We start from the raw sequence: 7,699 nt of genomic DNA, 5'->3' as shown, positions 1-7,699 counted from the left end.
AAAGAGCATTTTACAGTTCTTTAATGGTGCCCTGTGATGGACTAGGCATGTGGTGGGAAAGGGACACCAGTCAATGGCAGGGCACCATTTTTATACAAAGCAACTAACAATAGTTGCAGGATACAACTGAGCAATTAAAGATTGAGGATCTTGCTCTGGAACCCAATAATGGCAGCTTGGAAGTGCTGGGATTTGAAGTCACAACCTTCTGATCAATAGCTCAATGTCATATCACTGAGCAGCCACTTCCACCATGCACACAATCATTTACACCAAGCCACAATTTAGAGTAGCCAATCCTTCTCACATGTTTTTTGGAAGTGGGAAGAGACCAGAGATCTTGGAGGAAACCGACCCAGGCACAAGAACATGTGAAACGCCACACTGACAGTAACTCAGAATCTAACCATGGGGCCCTAAAGATGTGAGACTCCTCGTACGCCATGTGATGCCTTTTCTTCAGAATAATAATCCTCAAATAGACTTTTTTCTTACAAGACAATTTCACAGAGAAAAACAAGCAAGTAATATTGCATGTTCAAGTCTTAAAGTTGAATTTGTTGGGCAATGGGAGCTCAGTGGATAAGCTTCTGTGCTAGTGACCAGAAAGTTTAAATCCTAGAACAGCCTCAGGTGCAACCTCAGGCAAGGCCTCTTGTCCCTCAACTGTGCAACTGATATTTGCTTGGTTTGGGTTTTTCCTCAGTTGTAAATCACCCTGGATAAATAATAAATGTGAACTGGTTATCTGAAATCATATAGTCATGCAACCTAGAAACAAGCCAAAGCTGAGCCACTACATAATTACAGATTTTTTTTAAAAAAAAACATCAAATTATACACACATCATGCAGATCCTCATATATCCTGAGCAAAATGAAACATTTTCTCCAAAACCATAAACTCTCTCCTCAAACTCTAATATTCTTATCAAAATCTCACACACCAATTTTCACATGAACTCGTATGACAAACCATGGTTTCCACACTGCAATGAATAATTGAGAACACGACCATCAGAGTGTGTGTTGGTGTCACCTCTGTACATATCAATTAGAGGAAATTGCACAGAACTGTAATAAATTACAGGTTTTTCTCACTTGATATGGCATATTTCTCCAAACTAATGTCTAAGCTCTCAAATCAGCCATCAAAACACACTTTTAGTTGTAGGGAACTGTGCAATTCCACTGCAGAATGAAACACTGCTTTCTTCTTTAGGATTAATCCTAACAGTATAGACCTGTCATTTTTTGATTATTTAATGCATTTAGCTATAATTACACAAGTACACCAAAGGCAAAATATAGTTATCATATATTTCCACATATATATTGTATCAGTTCCCCCTCCACACACAAACACACACAAACAAGCAGTTGGAAAAGAGAGAGAACTTGGAGTTAACACTTCCTGTCTTACAGAAATTGGCTCTTCATACTGTCTGGGGTTTGAGAGTCAGACTTCTCATGCTAGCTTATGCCTCATTTTCCATATAGCTGGGGCATTAAATGTCAATCCTTCATCTTTCTGATGTGAGAGAATAGAAGTGGGCGAAAGAGTGACTTGCTCTAATGCTTTCCCCTGTTTGAATGTATAAATGCACTTCTGTATTCTCATGGCATGAACAAGCGTCATTTAACTTACCACACACATATGTCCCCATGCAGAGGTAGAGATCATTCTTAGGGAGTGGCGAAGCCTTTCCTGATTTCACTGCAGGCTTTAAAAGTCATCTTTCAGCATCATTGCTATGTTTCTATGAGTTATGGACCAGGCTGAAGTCTACAGACATTGCAGTGAGGCTCCAATAGCTGAAGTGAACTGTGCATAAATACATATGGTTGGATTCCTCTAACCACAAAAGTATATATTTTATCCAGCTTGGCCAAAATAATGTGCATGCATGCTCATATAAAACATACAGCATATCACCTCTACACAACAGCAAAACAATTAGAATGATCTACCAACTGGAGTCTCTCAAACCCACTCATGCACACACACACACACACACACACATGCACAGAGCATAATTCACCTTGAAACACCTGCTCTCTCTATCTTTCTGCACAGCAGGACTGATGGAGATGAAAAAGAGGCCTAATGACCACGCTGCTGTTATGCCCCACATGACGGTCCGGTTCATCCTTCTGTTGCTGCAGAGATGCAGAATAGTCACACACAGTGGACCCCTGATGCTCAATGCAGCCAGACTGATCATGTCCTGGGTAAATGGGAGGAAGCTGTTTCACTCACACACAGCTAGACACATATTAGAGGTCAATGGCTCCTCTGCCAAAGAGCACTGCTCTACCTCTCCACTGTGCTCCATAGCTTTCCATCTTCACTGACTAGCAGAGAGGGACAGACACAGGCAGAGAAGAAAAATTCTTCCAGTGTAAAAATTCAAGATGACTGACAAAATCACATACATTTCACATTATTGTATATTTTTCACATGTGACTATGTGAGTAATATACTGTATGATCACAAATGGAGAAACACAAGAAGGTGTATTTCACCGTACTGTGTTCTGAAAATGCACATTTGAATTCATCAAATGAATATATGGCATCATGTTAATAATATGTCATCACATGTGAAAACAAGGCCACATGCTATACCTGTGGGAAAATTATTGAATAATGTGAAAAAATAAAAATCCATGTCCTTCATGTGAAATCTTAATATGTGAAAAAAAATAATCATGTGAAAAAAATCACATACTAAAAAAATAAAAACGTGCTACATGTCGAAATATTAACATGCAATAATAATTGAATAATGTTGGGAAAAAATTACATGCAGAAAAATAAAAACATGCTAGATGTGGAAACATTAACATGTGAAAGTAAATGATTCATGAAACAATGTGGGAAGAAGCAAATCGTTAAAATAATAATAATAATAATGATGATGATGATAATAATAATAATAATAATAATAATGATATATTATTTTTGTGTGACTTTTCTGTAACACATTTGTCTTTCATTGCATCAGATCTCTTTAATGCATTTATCTTAGCTATGCTTTAAACAAGGGATGTGTGAATTAAGGCAACATTCTTTAAATAACTTTCTTTTTACTGTATGAACCCATTTCACGCATGCAAAAAAAACAAAGAGAAGCTGTTTCAGACACACAACACACACAACCAGCTATTCCTGCAAATGTGACAGGAGATAAAAGCATAATGCGCATAATGTCTTCTCAAAGTCTTACAGTGGTGTACCAGCTGTATTCAACAGGGAATGGCACAATTTAGACTCAATTAAACAAGAGCAGGTTACTTTTCTCATTGTGCAAAGAAGTTCCTCAGAGTGCATTACATGTCACATTATTAAAAGAGTAAGGAACACACTGTTAATGAGCCTAGAAGGAGATTTTGGGTTTCTTTTGCAACTGTCGCATTGTACGCTCATTAAATAGTCAAGGCACAAATGTTCGAGAACAAAAGTTCCATAGCTGACTATTTCTCTAATTAGCCCAGGGGAATTGCAATGCAAATATATATTAAAAATGATTCTTATGATTTGTGGAAAACAATTAACCACCAGGAATATAGTTTAAATAATAAATGTGCAAAAGCACCCACTCGCCCACAACGGAGGTCTAATATACAATAACAAAAAAAGTTTATGAATCATTTCTTACTGGCTAAATTACATCCACGTTTCAAGGAACCAATCATGTACTTTAAACATCTATAATCCACCAATATGGCTGTATTGAGGACTCTTCTTAGCATAAACTATATTATTACTACATCTCATGTTCTTCATCCCAGCAGCACTTGGCGCAAGGAAAGAGAATTCACACTGGATGGGACGCCAATTCATCATAGGGCACCATTCACAGACACATTCATACACTCCTTCACACCTAGGGCAATTTAGCATAATCAATCCACCTACCTGCATGTTTTGGGACAGTGGGAGGAAAACGGAAAACCCAGAGAGAGGAAACCCATGAAAACACAGGAAGAACAGGCAAAACTCCACAAAGACAGTAACCCGAGCTCAGGATGAAACCCTGGACCCTGGAGCATCCGACTATAGCGGGAGTGGGTGACCACGATACCAGCTGCACCACCATGCCACCGACACTTATAAATAGCAAAGATTTAACATCCAATGATTGAGTACATGTCAAGCTTACCTTCAATTAGCTTAGAAGCTTAGATTTAACTTCCACAGATTGAGTACATTTCATGCTTAGCAGTTTAATCACACCATATTTAGCTGTCAGTCATCCAATCAGGATCCTGTGACTGACAGCTCAACTGTATTCTTCAGGTTCCTCAGCTGGCTATGCTTAATTACCTTACAATTAACATGACTGGTAAATATAGACAGGTGTGATCTGATTTACTAATTTGCAGAAAAATAACCGTAATAGGCGGCACTCTATTCTGTTCAGTAAGCCTATCATAAAGAAGTACTGCAATATTGAATTTAGATATGACATTAATAAATCCATCAGTGTTTTTAAATGCCATTTGAAGGCTTTAGTCAATAAGGATTGCAAATACGCTCTTGTGCTACACATGACAAATGCTATTCAGCATTGTTTCCACACTTCTGTGATTATATAAAGTATAAAATATAGTAATCGCCTGTCCTTTTCTCGTGTTTTTCAAAGCTGGAAAAAAACAATCATAAGCACTACTTCAAAATATGTAAAACAGGATGAATATGATCATCATGTTACATGATGTATTACATGGTGAAAATGTATTAGTTAAAAGACTGCTGAGATTATGTATTCACTATTTGACCTATGCGTAAAGGGCACTGCAGTAATATAATACAGAATCCTGGGCATCGCTAAAAAGTCTTATTCCACACAACTGACTTTTTTGCTATTTAAACAGACTAAACAGTCTCTTTGAAAACATTGTACTGTTTTATTGTTCATATTGTGCTGAGGACTGCATGGTGGTGCAGCAGGTAGAGTTGCCGCCTCACAGCTCCAGGATCAGTTGTGCATATTGTAGTACTTGTCCCCATATCCCTGTTGGTTTTCTCTGGGTTCTCCAGTTTCCTTCCACATAACAAAAGAACACGTCAGTAGGTGGACTGGTGACTCTAAATTGACCCTGGATGAACACAAGTGTGTGCATGAGTTTGTGTGTGTGAGGCCCGGCGTGTCCCATCCAGAGTACATTGCACAGCGTTCCTGGTATAGGCTCTGGATCCACAGCAACCCCGAAAAGCACAAAGCAGGTATGTGATCCCTTGCATTAAATAACTGGTAATATCTCCTTTAGCAGTTAGACTTCCAGCTCCACATATCCTGGAGGGGAAAAAGGCATCAGATGTTGACAGGTGCAAGTAATCCGCTCTTGTTTCAGACATGAAGAAACTGTAAACAATCAAGTCATATTGAACCATCCTGCACTTTCTACTGTCATAGTGCCCTTGAGCAAGATATTTTTGTAATAACCTGTATGCTCCAGGCTGTTTGTGTCCGAGTCACTTGTCCAGTTGCGTCTTTGCAACTGAGGTAGACATAATAAATAAATACCTGTTCCACAATAAGATACTTCTGCAGTGATTTAAATTGCTCAGGAGCAATTTGCTGAGCAGCAGTAATAAAAGGCGTATTGCAGCTCAAGTACACTATACTAAAATAGTATTTTAAGGATATTCACAGTGCATAGCCTACTACTTTAACAAATATCTAACTATAGCTTTCCTAAAATGTCCATCATTCTTTCTCATTGCTTTCTTGAAAATAAAAACTTTACTTTGTTTTTTTTACTCAAAAAAAAAATCAAAATACAGAACTCTTTTACTGTCACTTGCCATTATATAATCTTGATTGATTATAATTAATTACACATAATAGTAAAGGATTTCTAAAAAAAAATGTTTCAGCACACAATCATGCAGCTAAATACAGAGTTAAAATTGAAGATGTAGATATGTTTGGTTGTGTGGTAATTGCTCTGCAGGGACTGAGTAGAGCAGAGCAGCGTGGGTTTTAGTCCTTTGCAGTGTAGTCTGCTCAGAACACTATGCATCACTTGTCACTAACCTGCTGAATTATACAGGAATATGACGGGTGGGTGGAGGACAGGACCGCTATAGGCTAGTCTGAAAATAACCTTCATGCTTTAGTATTTTGACTTCAGTATTAACGGGGTATTCTATGCATAAAACATGTTTAATAATCATCTTGTACTTATTTAAAGGCACCTCACATGTGAGGGCAAAGACAGTGAGAAGTCAGTCTTGCCATTCACTGAACATCACAGACAGCAGAAATGATTTGCTATAAATAGCATATGACAGCACAGTCTCAATCTTTCTCATCTAGATTAACAAATTGTGCCATTTGGATAATGGGGTGGATTAGGGATTTGGGATTTAGGACTTAATAAATTAATGTGTGACTTGCTTCAACTGAGCTGTTTATATGTATTTATTATTTATTTACTTTTGGACGGAATTCAGATAAATATACTTGTCATTTAGTTATCATGATTATTTCATAACTATTGTCTTCCCTTCTTTTCTTTCCCCCTATATTAACAAATCCACAAATAACTGCAAGAAAGGCAGTCATCACAGAACAATTCTGTAATAACTGACTTGTTTAAATTATAGCTGATTTTGAAGATCTACCACGGTGCAGAGTTTAGTTTTGCCATAACTTTACACCCCTGATCTAGCTGATCAGTAGTGCATGAATATTAAAGCCAGTTTGTGTTGGAACTAAGCTCTACTGGATGGTAGACCATCAAGAATATGATGAAATATTTAGACAACATGCATCCATTACTTTCTTGATATAAAATCTAGAAAAATTAATTCCACCCCATTGTACAAATGTCAACAGATAGCCAATGGCTGTAATTAGCTCTATTGAGTTCCAGACCTCTCTAATTTCAGAAGTTTTTTTTTTTATGTCCCATGGAGCCTATCTCCAGTTGTCAAATTCAATATGGAAACAGTGACATCCTGATAATGTGATGGCAGAATGCAGCCTTCTATTTGGAAAATTTTCCAAGACTAGCAGCGATGACTGGTTTTCAACTGACATCAGAGCAGCTGAGGAGGACTTTAGGTTTGTCCGTGGTCTTAATCACCCATTATATTTAGCTCTCACCAAATGCAATGCTATGCTACCAGACATAACCTCTTTCTTGTTGAGAGGTATGAGAGCTAATATAGGCTAACATCTGACATAGCTATGGTGTAAATAGTTTATGCAAGAATATTTATAAATATGAGTGGCGATTGGCACTTTGTGAATTGCAAAATACTTGTAACATTGATAGCCAAATCAGCTTGGTAGTGGCAGCAAAGTTAGCTGATGTACCCCGTGTTATCCTCAGGATACATGACATTTTTAATGTATGCTTTTTCAGTAATCACTGAGAAGAAGCAAGAGAGAAAAGGAGGATGAGCACATACACAGTGAAAAAGAGATAATGCATCATTCATTCATACAACTTCAGTATCTGCTTTATTCACACAATCTTTCATACCTAGGGGCAATTTAGCATAGCCAGTTCACATACCAGTATGTATTTGGGAGGTGTGAGGAAACTGGAGAACCCAGAAGAAACACATGTGGATACAACAAAACACACCAAACACCACACAGATGGTAACTCGAGCTCTAGACCGAATCGGGGAACCTCGACTTGTGAGTCGGTAAGGTTACCCCTGCACCACCATATTT

Source organism: Pangasianodon hypophthalmus, chromosome 6 (genome assembly GCF_027358585.1).
Source record: "Pangasianodon hypophthalmus isolate fPanHyp1 chromosome 6, fPanHyp1.pri, whole genome shotgun sequence".
Lineage (NCBI taxonomy): Eukaryota > Metazoa > Chordata > Actinopteri > Siluriformes > Pangasiidae > Pangasianodon > Pangasianodon hypophthalmus.
The sequence above is the reverse complement of the archived record's forward strand: the minus strand, read 5'-3'. Positions refer to the sequence as shown.